Below are 19,095 nucleotides of genomic sequence, written 5' to 3'. Positions count from 1 at the left end.
TACAGCAATACAAGCAAGTAGATATTTCTGTTCTACATAGAAGAAACTAAGATTTTTTTCAGTAGTAGAAAACTGAACCTTATTTTCGGATATTTTTATTAACCACAATGCATACATACTCAAAATGAGAGAGTAATGTCCTGGTAATTAATACTTCTAAAACCGTGACTAGGTATCTACTTTGAAAATGGAACCATTTTACAAGGTAATTTAAAAACTGTCTACTGAGAGATAATTCTAAGTGTTTTACATATTATATACAAAACACAATATAAATTATAAACCTCTGTTCTATAAATGTTTAATTTTGTCTTTATAGATGCATGCATGAGGCTGAAACTGCTCGCTTTATAATTGTCAAAGTCCAACAGTTAATAAGTATTAAGTGGCAAAACTGTGATGCAAACCATTCTTGTTCAGTTACAAAATTAGTATCTTCCCGCTGAGCAGTTTATTAATTGAAATACAAATCACTTCAAAGGTAAATCAGGTACATAATGAACATCAATTTCAGAGTTCATGGAGAAGTAGTAGTTGTGTCTACATCACAGTATAATAAATTTATATCATATAAGTATCATCAAAGTATAAATAATTTACTTTGTTCAGATGCTTCGCATTTATGTAGCAGGGGAAAACTGTTAAGGTCAGAGAGGCACTTTATTCTTCCCTTTGTTTGTGTGTGTGTGTGTGTGTGTGTGTATGTGTGTGTGTGCATGTACAATGTGAGAGTGTATGTTTGTGTGTGAGGGCTGACATTGCCGGAGTGTGAATATGGAGATCAGGGACAACCCCGGGTATTGGTCCACTCTTTCCACCTTGTTTAAGGCAGAGTTTCTCTCACCTTCCACAGTGCTGCATACTTCAGGCTACTTGTCCTGTGGGGGCTTTCTCTTTTCCCTACCCCCCATCTTACTGTAGGCCTGCTGGAATCACAGACATGTGCCAATGCTTCCGGACTTCCTTTAGTTTCATTATTCTATTCATGTTCATAATGGGCTTCCTGGTTAGCTCTGAGAACTGTTCCATGGCTAGAGCCATAAGGACTACTACATATGTAATGTGAAGTGTAATGAGTCATCTATTAACACTGTAATTACTCTTCCAACTTGGATTCATTGTGCTCTTCTAGACACTATTAAAAAGACAATAAATTCGCAGATAATCTCTTTCAAGAACGTGTTACTGCATCAAATATTTTCTGGAGTTTACCTGGAAGACTACCTAGTAAACTATTAGAAGACCTGAACAAAATTTTGACATTAGGCAAACAGATCAACTTTAAAAAGAATGTGAAAGGTAAGTTCCATTTGTATAATACATGTAAGAGTTAAACTTATGAGTGCAATTGTACACAAAAATCAACAGTGAACAGGTAGTGTGTCCATTGCATATTCTCAGCCTGTCACACTGAATGTTTCAATATCCTATCCTCTAAACCAAATGTTATCTATTCTGAAGAAAACTCTAGGAATATGATATTAATAACACTAGAAACCTGCTAGTGCAAAGTTAATTGATTTTCTAATTAATGAGTAACCTACATGATACTGGAAATCTTTGACTAAAACATGAAGTCTAGAATTGCTGTCTCCAAAGGATATTTACTAATATTACATAGGAAATAACTTGATGGTCATGTTTCTAGGCAATGAATAATCAATTTAACCTTTAATGGAAACAGAAACTCATTTTAAAGAAGATATAAGATCACAGGGAGGTCTTCTAAATCACAGGAAGACAGAGTAAAAAAATCTCAGAGCTTTAAACAGGACATGAGGAAACCTCAATATGACAGTCATCTGGGCATTTAGCACATAAAATCTGAGAACTGCCAGGTTCAGTAATGAAACCTGAAGCAGGGGGTACAATTCCAATGCAAACCGATCTTCTAGAACAGGAAGAAAATCCCAACAGAAAAAAGAACTAGCCTGGGAAGTAACTCTTTAATGAGTAAGTAAAGAGAAACCAGACAAAGTCTCATGTACTACCCATCGTTCATCTGTTGTACAGGAGTCTAATAACTATTCAAGATTTCCAAACTTTATCTGAATAAAACAGTGTGACTTAAGATGAATGATATGGACAAAGGGTGTGATTATACTTGTTATGTATACTTGATAATCCTATTAATTGACAACTTTATACAACTTAATTTTTTATTTGTTAAGTCTTTATTTGTAACTTATTTTGAGTACCGCCATCTGATATATAAATAATTTTTATCTGTTATATGTAAGCCTTGGAAAAATAATCTTGTTCCCCTGTCCATATTAAATATCAAAAAGCATTTAAGACGTTCTTAGCTTTCCATCCACTCATCTATTTAGTTTCACTGAGACTTTATAAAAACTAGTATTATCACACACACACACACACAACCACCACCACCACCACCACCACCCTTTTCATCTAATACATATGTTATGAAAGATAAAAACAAATACGTAAGAAAAATAAAAGCAAAGTGTGTTAATGTCTATAAAAATTTCCAAAGAAGAGGCTTATTGGAGAATAAGGAAAATTAAGGAAATGAAAGTTCTATTTACTATTAAAGGTCAATATACAAAATAAGCATTTTTCACACCTAAATAATGGATGTACTTTCAAAGTTTTTTCCTGATCCTCACTTAGGACTCAATTTAGAAATTTGGTAATTTATGTGATACTTGAATTTTTATAACATGACAATATAAATATGGGTTTGATGCCAAGTTCTTTCAAGCTTGATGTGTTTGTACTTTGTATTTTTTTCACCACTTATATCAGTCTGAACTGCTTTAAACTGTTCCATAGCACATTATATCTTATTTTACAATAATTTGATGTGAATGAATTTTTAATGATTTTTATGATGGTTAGATTTTTTAAATAGTATTGAGCATTAAACACATTCTAGGTAAGTGCTCTACCATTGAGCTATATCTTTGGACCTGATGTTGTGTATCTGTTCAGATTTTTACAAAATTATAAAGTACAGAGGAAGTACCTGCCCTAAATATGAATGACGCTATCCTATACCTGGGAGTCTGGATAAAATAGAAGAGAAGAGAAAAAGCCTATTGTCTTAGGCATGTACTCTCTCTGTATTCTGGCTTCTATGAGATGCGTCATTTTGCTCTTCTACATCCTTATGTCATGATGTTCTGCCTCCCCATGGTGCAGAAACAGTCAGGTGATCATGGGCTGAAACATCTGAAACCAGGAGCCTAAATCAATCTTTACTCCTTTGTTCCCTGAGATGATTGTGTGTTACAAAATGTCTAACACATGAATAGTACACTTCTGATATGTTAGCAATCCACAACAAAATCAAACTATTTGGTACTAACATAATCATAAATACAAATCCAACTTTGTGAACTGAACCTACATAGCAGCATTTTTTTTTATAAAACATTCTGTTCAAATCATTTAGGATGTTAGTATTAATTTAATATAAAAATAAAAACACTCCAAGTAAAAGTTACTGTAGAAAATTCACAACCCCAGACCATGACCATAGTCTTTAGTTTAAGAAATAGTGTCATAATTCATAAGTCGAAAAACTATTTTAAAAAGAAAATGGTACTAAATCATTGTTCTGTAAGAGATTCACTGGAATTAAAGGCATAGTGCTACATGCCTTTAATTGGAGCACTTAAGAGGCAGAGGCAGGTGGATCTGTGAGTTCAAGGCTAGCCTGGCTATGTAGAGAGACCCTGTATGATTGATAGGTAGGTAGGTAGGTAGGTAGGTAGGTAGGTAGGTAGATAGATAGATAGATAGATAAAAAGAAATTCATTGGGAGAGTTTGAATTTGAAGGTCTTCTTTCCAATAAGTTCCAATATTTAACTGGGGCTATTTCTCATGTAGGTTCCAGTAAATTCTTGAGTTTCAGGCATAATGGCTCTGGTAATGCAACTAAAACCTTAGCCTCTTATAGAATATTTGTAATTGCACTACCTAACTCAGATATGCTGAATCAAGTGTATATTTAGCTGCAGGTGGAAAACAACACCAGAAATGGTGTCCAGTATTTCTGAGACAGTATCTACTAATAATGTTTAAAACTATTTGGGAAAGATTTTGATGCACATCCACTAAATTATGCCAATATATATATATATTTTTTTTGGTTTTTCGAGATAGGGTTTCTCTGTGTAGCTTTGCGCCTTTCCTGGAACTCGCTTGGTAGCCCAGGCTGGCCTCGAATTCACAGAGATCCGCCTGGCTCTGCCTCCCGAGTGCTGGGATTAAAGGCGTGCGCCACCACCGCCCAGCTAATTATGCCAATATTTTAAGTATTTTAAATCTTTGAGGTAATAAACACCTAATTTTAGTGTGTGTTCTAAGATTCTAGGCACAGAAGTTATGATTCATTAGGTATGAATGGTAGTAATAACATCAGGTGCATAATAACCTGAAATTTTATTTCATTTTTAAAAAACATCTTCAGTCCTTGCTATTCATGTAAGATGACTGACCAGCAGCATCAAAGACTACCTACACATGCATCACAAACTTATACAGTCATGCCTCACTCCAGACTTTCTAAATCCTTTTACGAAGGAAGCACCAACTGAGTCTCAACCATGTTCAGATCTATATGGCAAGCTTTATCAGACAATCTACAGAACAGATTGGAGAAGCCTTTTCTGTGGTCAAATGATGACTGCTTAGTTTCCCTTCAACTTTCAGGAGAGGAGCTGAAATTATTGCTATGATGGTAGAGATGTGGCTAGGTGGTCCCCTAAAACCATTTAAAGATGAAATGATGAAGAAAGGAGCAGAAGAAAGAACACTGAGGAAGATAATGACAATAACTAAAAACACAACAGTTAGAAAAGAAGTGATAGTGTCCCTCTAGTATCTGAAGCCAAAATACTGATAGGCCGGAATTTTAATGGAAAATTAAACCCATAAAAAAAAGAATTTTCCTTAAGTAAAACAATCTCCTGATTTATCTACACTATACTATATATACTATACTATCTAACTATACTAGCTAGAACTATTATACAAAAGACCAAATTAAAAAATGAATGAATATTCAGCTAAATTCCTTTCATAGTCTGAGTGGACTATCAACCAACTAATTTGTCAATAAAAAACTCACCCAATCATTTACCATTGTTTGGGGAAATATCTAACATAACACAAACTAAGCCAAATTTCTGCAACTATTAAAATGACTTACCAATAACCCAAGTTAGAGATGACAAACATATTCTGTGAAGCATTAAAATATAATAAATATTTTGGGCTTTAAATACCACACAGTTTGCATTACAACTACTCAATCTTTACACAGTAGTACAAAAATAGCCACAGACAACACACACATTAACAAGCAGAACTATATTCCAACAAAGTTTTATTCCTAAAAGGAGGCATGGCCACATTAGCTATGCATGACAGAGTTTGGGATCTAATCATTACTTCTTCTATTTTTATTTGGCTATGTAGTTTCATACAAATTTATTAACTGAAATTATCAAGAAAACTACTTTAAATAGTTTACTTTTTCTATGGAAATCATGGTATATTTATCCTATTTTTTAATATATTACTTCTTGGGACAAGCAAGAAATACATGATCAAAGTGTTATGCATTCTCAACTTACATTGCTAAAAATATACTAGAAATAATGATTAGCACACATAAGATTAATTAACATAATAACTACTTCACGTTTAATTTGTACCCATACCTAGATACTAGAGATACACACCTTATCAGGTACATCTGTACCCCTTTGGAAATTTAAAATTTAAGAGAACATTTGACAAAATTGAATGATAGTTTTTTTTATTTTAATTCATCTATACAAATAAAATAAAATCAGACACACATTTGTCTTAAATACCTAAACTTATTTCCTCATTGCAATTTAAATTACAAACGTTTTACAGATTGTTACTTGATTTATTTTTTTTCTTCATGTCTTTTGAGATAGATTCATAACACATCCAAGGTTGGTTTCAATCGCTCAACAATCTGTCTAGTCTCTGGAAGTTTGGGCTATAGAGTGCATCGTCATGACAAGCTCTGTTACTTGATTTTTATCTTTGTTTAAAATAATTAATTACCTAATGTCCTATAACTTTTCATTCAACCAACAGAGGCCATTTATAAGGCAAGCATTTTATGCTATACTTGCTAAGGATTACATTCTCTGTACTTTCTTACTCAAATTTTAAAAAAGGTTAATTCTATTAAGTAAAAGCAGTTATCAAAAGGGAAAAGGTTTAACTTAGGTATGTGATAACTATTCAGAAAATTATCCATTTCTTTTAGATTTTCCAGTTTTGTGGAGTATGGGTTTTTGAAGAATGACCTGATGGTTCTCTGGATTTCCTCAATGTTAGTTATGTCTCTCTTTTCATTTCTGATTTTGTTAATTTGCATGCTCTCTCTGTGCCTTTTGGTTAGTTTGGATAAGGGCTTGTCTATCTTGTTGATTTTTCTCAAAGAACCAACTCTTTGTTTCTATTTTATTGATTTTAGCTCTCAATTTAATCATTTCCTAGTGTCTATTCCTCCTGTGTGACTTTGCTTCTTGTCTTAGGGCTTTCAGGTGTGCTGTTAAGTCACTAGTGTGAAATTTCTCCAACTTCTTTATGTGGGCATTTAGTGCTATAAATTTTCCTCTTGGCACAAGGATCAGGGGAAAGAGAGCTTAAGGGAGCGGGAGGTCCCAGCTGGATAGGAGCAGAGTAGGAGAATGGAGGGAGATACCATGATGAATGAAGACTCCAGGGGAATAGGAAGAAGCAGAGTGCTAGAGAGGTCCCCAGAAATCCACAAAGATACCTCCACTGTAGACTACTGGCAATAGTCGAGAGAGTGCCTGAGCTGACCTGCTCTGGTGATCGGATGGCCGAACACCCTAACTGTCATGATAGAACTCTCATCCAGTGACTGATGGAAGCAGATGCAGAGATCCATGGCCAAACCCCAGGTGGAGCTCCAGGAGTCCAATTGGTGAGAGAGAGGAGGGATTATATGAGCAGAGATATTGAGACCATGATTGGAAAAAAGCACAGGGACAAATAGCCAAACTAGTGAAAACACATGAACTGTGAACCAAGCCCCCATGGAACTGGACCAGGCCCTCTGGACAAGTGGGACATTTGATTGATTAGCTTGAACTGTGTGGGAGGCCCCCAGGGAGTGGAGCCAGGACCTGTCATTGGTGCATGGGCTGGCTTTTTGGAGCCTGGGGCCTATACTGGGACACTTTGCTTAGCCTCGGTGTAGGGAAGAGGGGACTGGACCTGCCTTGGCTGAGTCTACCAGGCTGGACTGACTCCCCAGAGGAGACCTTGCCTTGCAGAAAGTGGGAATGAGGGGTAGGTTGGGGGGGAGGGCTGGGGGGGAGGAGGGAGGAACGGGGAATCTGTGGCTGATATGTGAAATTAATTATAAACTAAAATTTTATAAAATTATAAAATAAAAATATAAAAAAAGGAAAAGGTTTCAGTTGATCATTTTCTTGTCTACTTTAAGAAGTATATCAAGGTGTTTAATTAATACATGCAGTACCACAGAGTGAAAATTTATATAATAAAAATTATGTTATTTAGGGTATGCAGAAAATTCTGAATTTTGGTTTTAAAAAGCATCAACTAGTAAGTATATAGTTTTAAAAAGTTGGTTTAATAATGGCTCAAACCAAAAGAAAAAGTTTTGCTTACCCTTAAATTTCAATAAAAATCAATAATTCTACCCTATAATTGAGGACTACAAAATTACACATGTTAATTATCATATACTCATGTATACCATCCATGTGTCATATGATATTATAATTTATTCATAAATTTAAATCTTTTACATTTAAAAAAATATTGATCAACTAGAGTTTACATCTAGGAACTAGTGCCTGGATTAGTAAAATTTTTGAAAACCATACCATGCAAGTATGCTAGGGTTAGTAGTGATATCAAAGCAGGGAGCAATTTTATTAACTGGCAATTTGAACAATCTTATTTTGGAAGAGAGACTAGGTATCTCCTATGGCTACATAAAATATAAGGGGAATAATACATAAGGGAGTTACAAAACAAACTCAAACTTTTGGGCTAGTGTTAATAAATTTTCAAAGGACTAGTTCTTTCCAAATGGGTTAAATTTATGAGGTGCCTGTCCTCTTCATGATTAACATGCCTGGATTTAGAATTGAGTAGGAGACAGGCCTCTGGGGGGGAAGACCTACCCTAAAGGTGGGTGGCATCATTGTATTGGGCTGGATTTCCAGAGGGCATAAAAAGGAAGAGAGAAGAAACTAGGCTAAGCACCAGCGCTTACCTCTGGTTCCTGACTGTGGACACAAATGACTAGCTCCCTCATGTTCCCTCTCTCATGCCTTCCCCACTATGATGGACCACACCCTCAGATCAGAAGTCAAAATATCCTTCCATCATTAAGCTGCTTTATATTAGATGGTTCGTCATAGCAATGAGATGACGTGATCAACTGATAACAATATTTTAACATGATCTGAAGAGAAACTGACTAGAAAAGGAGGGTACTTCAGGATCAGAAAGAAACCCAGTGCAAGGGAGACTCCCAGTAATCTACAAGGAGGACCCCAGCCAAGACTCCTAACAACAATGAATTTGTAGCCCGAATTGGCCATCTTCTGTGACCAGTGGAGGGATTGAGACACCAACCCAGTCACATAACCTTCGACCTACAGTCTGTCCTGCCTATGGGATATGCTGGGGTAAGGGTGGTGCAGAGACTGTGGGAGTGGCCAACCAATGACTCCTCCAGCCAGAGACCCATGCCAGGAGAGTAAGCCCAACCCTGACACTGCCTGGACCACCAGGACCCAGAGACCTAGGATAGAGCCAAACAGAATGAAGGGGAGAAAAGTCGATGTAATGATGTCTAATGATATTCTGCTGTACTCAGATTGGTGCCTAGCCCAATTATCATCAGAGAGGTTTCACTCAGCAGCAGATAGAAACAGATGCAGAGACTCACAGTCAAACATTGGGTCAATCTTGGAGAATCCTGATGAAGAGAGGTAGGAGGAACTGTAGGAGCCAGAGGGGTCAAGGTCATCATAAGAAAACCCACAGAATCAACTAACCTGGGCTTATAGGTGCTCACAGATTCTGAACAGACAACCAGGGAGCCTGTATGGGACTGACCTAGGCCCTCTACATATGTGTGACAGTTGTGTGGCTTGGTCTTCTTGTGAGACTCTAACAGTGGAAGCAGGGCTGTCTCTGACTCTTTTTCTGGATTTTGGAGCCTTATTCCTCATACTGGGTTGCCTTGCCGGGCCTTAATACAAGGCAAGGTGCTTAGTCTTGCTACAACTTAATATGCCATGTTTTGTCCATATCCATGGGAGGCCTGCCCTTTCCTGAATAGAACAGAGAAGGAGTGGATGGGGTGGGGGTGGGGGTGGGGTGGGAGAGTGGGAGAAGAGGAGGGAGAGGACACTGGTCGGGATGTAAAATAAATAAATAAATAATAAAATACTTTTACACATGATCTTATATTTAAAAAGACATCTCTTTTAGTGGATGACTTTCAGATTCTTCCCAGTTTTCAGTGATAAAAGAGTGAATTAGTTTTTTCACCTAAGACAGAAAAAATCAAGGCAGCCCATTCTTATATATAGAATTATCTAGACAGTTTGGCAAGACAGGAAAAGATAGTTTAATAATAATAGTCTTATAATTTTAAGTTATAAATTTTTCTCCATTTTCAGATTATATGCTTTTTTAAGTATATGATTCCAAGAAGCCTACAAAACAAATTCCTAGAACTAAGGCTGGTTTATAAATTGTAAGGCCAAGTGCAAAATACAACTATAGGGCATTTTATTTAAAAACAAAGAAAATGAGTAATAAAATATAAAACTTTTTCATTAGTTGTTTCTCTCTTAACTTTTCATCCTCGTTTTTCTAAATAAAGAAAAATTAAAAATTTGTTTCAAAATGAATTAACACTCATTTTATATTGTGTGCTAGTAGTTTCAAATTCAAACAAAATGATATATATAACTCATATGCTTAGTTAATGAAATAATTTATATTTTATAGTTCATGTACATATATAATTCTCATCAAAGCACAAGCATTTCACAAGCTAGATGTACTTTTCTTTCACTTGCTCACACACCATCATTACTGTCAACATTTGGCTTCCTGATGTGCAGGGAAGACTTGGAAGAAAAACAAACTGTGGTTGCTCTATAACTTTTCCCTGTCATTATAAGTTAGGTGATCATAATTATCATCATCAGATAGAGGAAATGAACATGAACAAAAGGCAGTAAGACAGGGTAGGTTCTTAGAATGTCACTGCCATCATATTTTTTTTTATTTGAAGCAAACTGTAGTCTGTATGAAAACTATGGCCCTGTCTTAGTTAAGATTTCTATTGCTGTGACATAACACCATGACCAAAATCAACTTGGGGAGGGAAGCGTTTATTTGATCTCACAGCTTTAAGCTCATCATCCAGGAAAATTGGGGCAAGAACCCAAGGGAAGAACCAGGAGTCAGGAACTGACTCAGAGGCCATTGGAGGAGTGCTGCTTACTGGCTTGCTCTTCACGGCTTGCTCAGCCTACTTTCTTATGAATCTAGGACCACCAGATCAGGAGTTGCGTCACTCACAATGGGCTGGGCCTTCCCATTATCAATTACTAATTAAGAAAATGCACTGTGTGCCTGCCTACAGCTTGACCTTATGGAGGTATTTTCTCGACTGAGAATCCTTCTTCCCAAATGATTCTAGCTCATGTCTAAATTGAAATAAGACTTACTGTGGGAGCCTGTTCTCGGGTTTCTCGTGGCTTTACCCAGCAGGTCCGCATAGAGGATGATTAGGACCACGGGCCTGAGTGCAGGTGTCTGAGATGGTCTGCACTTAGCTGTGCTGGGGGAGGAGGTCTTTTGCTCCACCTCTTGGCGTCTCTATAAAAACCCTGGGGCAGAGACAGTCGGGGGCCCGTTGGAAAAGGTTCCAGGCCCTCTCGAGGCTATCCTTTATTTTGTATCTGTTTATCTCCACAAGATTCTCCGCAATAAATCCTTCTATCTAATATTTCCTGCTGCTCGCACTCAAGAAAACTCTGGGGAGCTGTGGGGTTGGTGGGTAAACACCCCACAACTTACCACCACAGGCCCTTTAGGGTTGTCTGTTTTCTCTATTATAGACCTGATATATTAGCTTGTGCTTATTTAAAAATAAGCACTGTGATTACCTTAGAATCACAAATATTACAACACTGTATGTGAACAACATGACAAAACAGAGTGGAGTTTCATATTGTCACATTCCTGTTTATGAATACGTTCTACTGTTATACTAGACCACTTACAAAAGTCAAATACAAAGATAAAATTATTTTAAAAATTCAGGACAGTGAGAGCAGAAAGTTTAACAAAGCATAGGTACTTCTAATCTCAGGTCCCCAAATGTGGCATTAAGTTTTTGGAAGATATATGATGAACACTGAAAATGCATTAGGTAAGAATGGTGTGGAAAGAAATAGCAGAAGACATATTATGTCTCTGTTCATAGCATGCTACTCAGTCCTATTTAGACCATTTATAGAACTCAGTTCAAAGATAAGATGAAGAATCCAGATAGTGAGAGCAGAGCATTTGAACAAGCAGTCACAGACTTCAGAGCACAGTCCCTGTCCTACAGCATAGGTCCTATGTACATAAATCTGTCTGAACCTAAAACACTTTGGTAAATTTAGTGAAATGTAAATTACAAAAATCAACATTTAAAACTTAATTGTATTCCCATATGGTAGTAGTAAATATGCCCCCCAAATAATTTTATGTTGATTTATTTATTGTTATGTAATGCATATAAGTCTGTATACCACATGTGTGTAATGTCTACAGAGGCCATAAAAAGGTGTAGTATCTCTTGGGACTGGAATTAGAATTGTGAGTTGTGGGTGTTGGACATTGAACCAGGTCCTCTGAAAGGACAGCAAGCACTCTTAACCACTAAACCATTCTCCAGACCACAAACAAAAAAATTTAAATACTATCCATGAAATACATGCTTATTTATAAGCTGCCACAGCATGGATAGGACTTGTATACCAAAAATTATAAAGAACTGTTGAAAGAAAAAATTTAAATATCTAAACAAATGGAGATACATATTGTGTGACTCAATCAAAAATGGCAGAAATGGCAATGCTTTCCAAACTATTGTAGTCCAATTCCCATAAAATTTCCAACACTATTTTTATAGAAATGCAAAAGCTATTAAAATTTTATATGTAAAGGAAATAAGTCTAAATCCAGTTCTGAAATAATAATAAAAAATAGATAATTGCTAGCTGACATGTGGGTACTGAGAATTGAACGCAGGTGCTCTGGAAGAGCAGTTGGTGCTCTTAACTGCTGAGCCATCTCTCCAGTCTGGAAGGATGACCTCAGCTAAGACTCCTAGCAGTATCGAGCGAGTACCTAAACTGGCCATCTACTGTTGATTGGTAACTACCCTGATTTTCATCAGAGATACTCTATCCAGTAACTGATGAAAGCAGATGCAGAGATCCACAGCTAAGCACCGGGCTGAGCTCCAGAAGTCTTGCTGAAGAAGGGGAGGATGGATTGTAGGAGCCAGAGGGGTCAAGGTCATGACAGAGGAATCCACAGATAGCTGACCTGAGCTCATGGAAGCTCATGGACTGTGGATCAACAGTTAGGGAGCCTGCATGGGACCAACCTAGGCCCTCTGCATGTGTGTGACAGTTATGTAGCTTGGTCTCTTTGTAAGGCCCCTAGCAGTGAGACAAAGATCTGTCCCTGGTGCTCAGCTGGCTTTTGGGAACCTGTTCCCCATGCTGGATTACCTCACCCAGCCTTGATTCAGGGGGAAGAGCTTAGTCCTGCCTCAACTTGATGTGCCATACTTTATTCAAAATCATGGGAGGTCTGCCCCTTACTGAATGGAGATGGAGGAGTGGATGGGGAGGATGGTAGATGGGAAGCTTGGAGGCATGGGGAGAGGAGGAAGGAGAAACTGTGGTCAGTATTAAAATAAGTAAAAAATAAATGTTACTTAAATAAAATTAAAAAAAACAATAGGAGCAACCACTAAGCTCAATTTTAAATTTGCTAGACAGATGATAAATAGATTAGATAGATAAGATAGATAGATAAGATAGATAGATGGATGGATGGATCGATGGACGGACGGACGGACAGACAGACAGACAGACAGTAATCAAAAAGGGTGTCATTGATACATGTAATGAGGGTTCCAGAAATGGACCCAGACAATACATCTAATTGAATTTTGATAAAGTAAAAAGAAATTATATGAAGGAAGGATATTTTCAATAAATAGTGCTTTGACTAGATAGCCATAGGTTAAAAAATAAATTTTGACCTATAAACCCACATGTGAAACAAACAAAAACAACTTCAGGTGACTTATGGATGTAAAAGTATAAAAACCTTTTAGAATAGGAAAACAATTACCTTTGAGATCAAAGAAACTTAGAAAACCTAGATGGAATAATAATTGGATTTTACCATACATAAACACTTTTGCCTATGAAAGACTTTGTTACAGGAGGAAAATAAGACAAGCTACAAACTGAGAGAAAATATTTACAAATAACATGACTGATAAAATACTTGTGGAACATAAAAGGAGCATGTACAAATAAATAATAACCTAGCTAGAAAATGAAAAGATATGAATGAGCATTTTCTCACAGAGGACTTATGGCTGGAAAAAAGGCACATACAAAGATGACTAACACTTCTATCTATTAGGTAAATGCAATCTAAAACACCAGTGCAAGTCACTACTTACAAAAATCAGTGATAAGACCAAGTCCTAGTTAGAGTATGAAGAAATGATCTCTCCCTATATTTCTTATAGGAATATACAATAATAGTCATATAGGAAAATAATTTCAATCCTTATTAAAAAAACCATCACCATAAGACTAGCAGTTGAATTACTGGGCAATAATTTTGGCAGAGAAATGAAAAATTTGGATCACAAAGATACTTATATACAAATGCTCATAGAAGTTTTTTTATAACTAAAACTTAAAAACAATCTAGATACTCTAAAATTTTTGTCATTAATATTGTGAGATACTATTTAAAAATAAAAGGATATAAATTATTGATATTTGGATAAACAAACCTCCAAGAAATGTATTTGGTAAAAATCAAGTTTTCAAAAATGTACTACATAATTCCACTCACATGGAATTCATGAGTGACAAAATTATAGAGTTAAACAATACATCTGAGGTTCAGAACAGGAAGCACAGGTGAGTGTGATTAAAAAGGATCAGCACAAGATAGATCTCTCTGGTAATGAACAGTTTGTTTCTTGATTATAGCAGTGGTCTCATGAGTACACACATTATAAAGTCACTTGTAACCATGTAGATTGATTCAACTATACACATCTGCACACGTAAATGAATACAGGTAAAGCATTTGCTTTGGGAGAAACTAGGTAAACGTTCAACATGGAACATGGAGCTACTGTCCCCTATCTTTGTAACTGTCCACTTACTGAAAATCTATAATTATCTCAAAATAAAAATGTTCTTTAATATTATTCTAAAATGACAAAAATGGAGATAACTTATTCTAACAAAATCATAGCAAAATAAAGAATAAAGAAATTTGTTCAAGAAGAAATACAAATGATTTCCAACCTTTGAAGATTTAACTTATATTTTTTATATTACTATGTTATGAGAGTTACAGACATTATATATACTCCTGGTTTGGGATTTTGATCATTTCCCAGGCTACCAACACCCAGTAAGATACTTTTGTGTATATATGATACTGTGAAACTACTATTCAACCATGTTTGTGATGGCAAATAACTGATACTCTAAAGTGTACTGACTTACTCAGCCATGATGTCTAATAGGTTAAGTAAAATAATAATTTTTCAACAATGATAATTTAACATTTGATGAGTATGAGGGAACCATAAGCCAAGAACCATCTGTGAAGTTATAAGAAGAAATAAAGATCAAAATACTAGCTAACCTAGCATGCACTAACACATATTATAACAGCATTACATCACAATATTATATAGAAGATCTATGGAGGTAGAGTGGCAGGATGGCTCAGTGGGTAAAAATGAATGATTGTCACCACATCTGATGACCAGAGTTCCTTCTCCAGAACCCACCTAGTGGAAAGAAAACTGACTCTTGCCCTCACTTATGGTCTATGGCATGCATATGCATGAGCGTACACTCACACACACACACACACACACACACACACACACACACACACACATGATCTATGGAGACTAGATTCCATGATCTTCCTAGTAATCATGCCCCAGAGTGTATGTAATACCAAGACTTGCTTTTAATCAACAAAATGTGGCAATGATCATGGGATGTCATGTCCATGATTGTTACATATGACTATGACCTCTATCTTCTAGAATTATTCTCTTGCTATCTTACTGGTTTTTAGAAGAAAGTTGCCCTGCAATCGGCTGACCTGTTAAAGAGGGTTATTGTTGTATAGCAATTTCCTCTGAATTAAAGCACTTCCTCCAGGAGAGAAGGGGAGGCTCATTGGATTTGGGGTAAAAACAAACCACACTTCTTGGAAAGCAGGAACTTTCAAGATTCAGGACAGCCCCGCTCTGGAGTTATAGAAACAGGGGGGGGGAAGCTGGTGGAGAAAGAGACTGGCTGCTGGGAGAGGAGTCTCAATCAGCTGAGCTATAGAGCGGTTTCCTGGATGGGCTGCACTGCTTGTAAGGTGTGCGGAGAGCCCCTGGAACACAGCTTTCATCCAGTCTCTAGCTATGCTCTTCTGGGTGGGCTTTTTGTGAGGCAGCTGCTCTTTCGAGTCGTCTCTGCTCCTATACATCACCCTTCCCCATAACCCTGTGAAAGCCAGGTTGGGTTTGGGTGCAACTGTCAGTTTAGTTTTCTGTCATAGTTCTTCTATCGGGGTTGAGTAGATATATGTGTGTTCTGTGTCTCCCCAAGAAAAGTCTCTCACACAACAGCCATATGGCAAAAAGAACACAGTTTTTAACCAACATCCAATAAGAATCTAAGGCCCTCCATCAATTGTCAAGATACCCAAATGTTGCCAACAACAAACTAAGACTGAAAGTGGATAATTTCCTTGTGACGCCTTCAATGACAGGCTCTGAGAGCCACATATATTTAGCAGGGTTCCCCAGGAGAACAGAAGCAATAGAATATACACACATGCAGATACGTGTGTGCATGTGTTAAAGGATCTGTTGACTTGGTTTATACAGCAGAGGCTGGGTAATCCAATAACAGCCATCTATATTGCTGGATGAGCAGAGAACCTCACAGAGCTTCAGTACAAGAAGTTAAACCCCTCAGTAGAACTAGTATGGTGCTGAAATTTTCTGGAGAGCCACTGGTAATGAAGAAGGATGCTGGAACTTGATTATAGGAGAGGATGGGAACATCAGGAATGGACTCAGAGAACCAAAGCCTCCAGAGAGGTTTTCTCCCATACGCAAATCCCAGCCTCTAATTGTTGAATATATGCATCTAGGTGGAAATAAATATAGGTAAAGGCCAGGAAACTAGAAAGGGAACCATGTGAGTGGAGGAATGATTTTAATGGATGGGGTTGGAAAAGACAAGAGAACAAAATAGAAAAGGGAAATATTGGAGACAAAGGGATACAGTGGGGAAAGGAAGGTTTGAGAGATGGCATGGGAACAAACAAAAAGAAAATACATATGAGCTGGAAATTTACTAGGCCATGTAGGAGAAATAATATTCTTTGGTATATGAAACCTTGTATATTTTAAACATCAAACAAAGTAAACATATTACTCAAGAAATTAAAAAATAAGTCATTTCAAATTGTTTTAGGAAGGCAATCGAGTTTTCTAGAATTTTTTTAGTTATAGAATTGTTAGCAAAATATCCCTTCCCTTTATTTTAGTTAATATTCCTTGGAAATATTTTGGCTAAATTAACAGGTGGAATACCACAGACAGATAATGTAAACTGACATAATAGGTCCAAATAATTTAAGGTCTATAAATCACAGTTTACATATTGAATTCCATCTACAAAAATGTCAAATACTCTGCTTTCTCTAACATTACAAAAATTTATGACCACTGATAGCAAGGATTGTTAATATAATTAAAATGGGAATGTTTTATTCATTGCTTGGCTCACATTACCGAAGACTAACTTCTTTATGTTTTATTCTAAGATGTATTTGAAAGGAACCCAAGAATGAGGAGATATAATCATACTTAAGTCACATGATGGCACATATACAATTTTTCAAAATAAATATTATATATTTTGTAAGTACTGAAACAAAAGAGTGTGAGGCTAGAGAGATGGTTCAATAGTTAAGAGCACTGGCTGCTCTTCCAGAGGATCCAGGTTCAATTTCCAGCACCTACATGGTGGCTCACAACTATCTGTAACTAATCCAGGGGATCTGACACCCTCTTCTAGCCTCGATTGGCATTAGGCATGCACATGGTGTGCAGACATTCATGCAAACAAAACACTCATATATATTGAATTTAAAAATTAACAATGTTAAATCCTTTAAAACAAAATAATTTTCAGAGTTCCTAGGATGTAAACTTGTACCAAACCTGTCAGCTTGCTCCTTATGTTGCTAACCAATTAACTCACTTCAACTGAGATAATAAAATTATAAGCCGGAAAGCATGATCATCAACATTTCTTCCTTTTAAGAAAGTCATAAAGGGGACCATAATATTCCCTTTAAAGTATGAGTAGTGAGGAAACAAAAAACAAAAAAATAAATAATGCACTTTGTCCATCAATACAAAAGTCAGGTTTACTCATAGCGATGGAAAAGAAAAAATCTTGTGTGTATGTCATACATTCATGTGTGCACATGGCGTGCATGTACACATGGATGTGTTTTGAGGTCAGAGGTTCTTAGCAGGTTTCTTCCTTTATCACAGTAGCTCTTTTTCCCCCTCGAGACACACCCACTCTCAATGAACCTGAAGCTCACAGATTTGCTAGGCTGGCTGGCCAGTGAGCTCCAGGCATCTGCCCGTCTCCACCCTCCACACCCCTCAAGGGTCCAGCTTTGGCAGGGATACTGGGGATTCAAACCCAGGTCCTCACGCTTGCACAACAGGCACGGACCAACTGAATCATCCCCCAGCTCCCCTCCCTCAAAGAAATCTTATGACCAGATAGAGATGAACAGCATAACAGTCTGGATAGGTGATAGTTTTAGTGGAATAGCAGTATAGCACCTCTGAACTGATCTTACAGTTTTTCAATATCCTTACATTTCTACTGTGTTACTTATTTTATATTTAAATTAAGATAGCACACCATGCTCTTGGTACTGCCTGGCCCAATGTTTCTTTACAGTACTCATGAAAACAATTTTTTCTACAAAATAAAGTAGAAAAATAATCAACCTAATCTAGAGAAAGAAGCCTTAACTAACTTTAGTAAATTATTTTTTTTCCTGAGACAAGGTTTCTCTGTGTAGTCCTGGCTGTCCTGGAACTCACTTTGTAGACCAGGCTGGCTTTGACCTCAGAGATACACCTGCCTCTGCCTTCTGAGTGCTGGGATTATAGGCATGTGCCACCACTGCCCAGCAGCAAATTCTTGTGTTAATTTTTCTCGTTATAAAAAATACTAGATATAAAGATGCCAATTCATAAAGTAATGAGCTACAATACCCATGAATTTTACTCAGAATATTTAGAGTTGATGGTTTAATCCTCACATATTATGCACATAAGATAAAAATACTGAAAAGTATAATGAGTAATTTCTATATAGCTACCATTCTATTTTCTAATACTCATATAAACATATGTGTGTTATCTCAAGATGGAGAAAAAAAAAGGAATATAGAGCAATGATTTTGTAAGTGTAGAATTTCTGTTTTGCGTGATGGAAAAGTCCCACAAATGGACAGTAGTATCAGGACATAATATCATGAATGTAATTAACCAATACAATTAATGTAATTAATGAATATCATAAATATAGTTATTGAATGAAAAAAAAACACATGTGCTTCATTAAGATCTGCCAAAATAGCAGTGATTCCTTACCAAC

At 36.6% G+C, this 19,095-nt stretch overlaps 1 protein-coding gene across 4 annotated transcripts in view; it reads right to left on the bottom strand.

The window, feature by feature from the left end:
• The window catches only part of Stxbp5l (syntaxin binding protein 5L), a 231,240-nt gene that overhangs the window by 131,104 nt on the left and 81,041 nt on the right, over positions 1 to 19,095 (bottom strand). The gene's annotated exons all lie outside the window — the stretch shown is intronic.

This window comes from Peromyscus eremicus, chromosome 12 (assembly GCF_949786415.1).
Source record: "Peromyscus eremicus chromosome 12, PerEre_H2_v1, whole genome shotgun sequence".
NCBI classification, from domain to species: domain Eukaryota; kingdom Metazoa; phylum Chordata; class Mammalia; order Rodentia; family Cricetidae; genus Peromyscus; species Peromyscus eremicus.
This window is presented reverse-complemented; position numbering and strand designations above follow the sequence as displayed.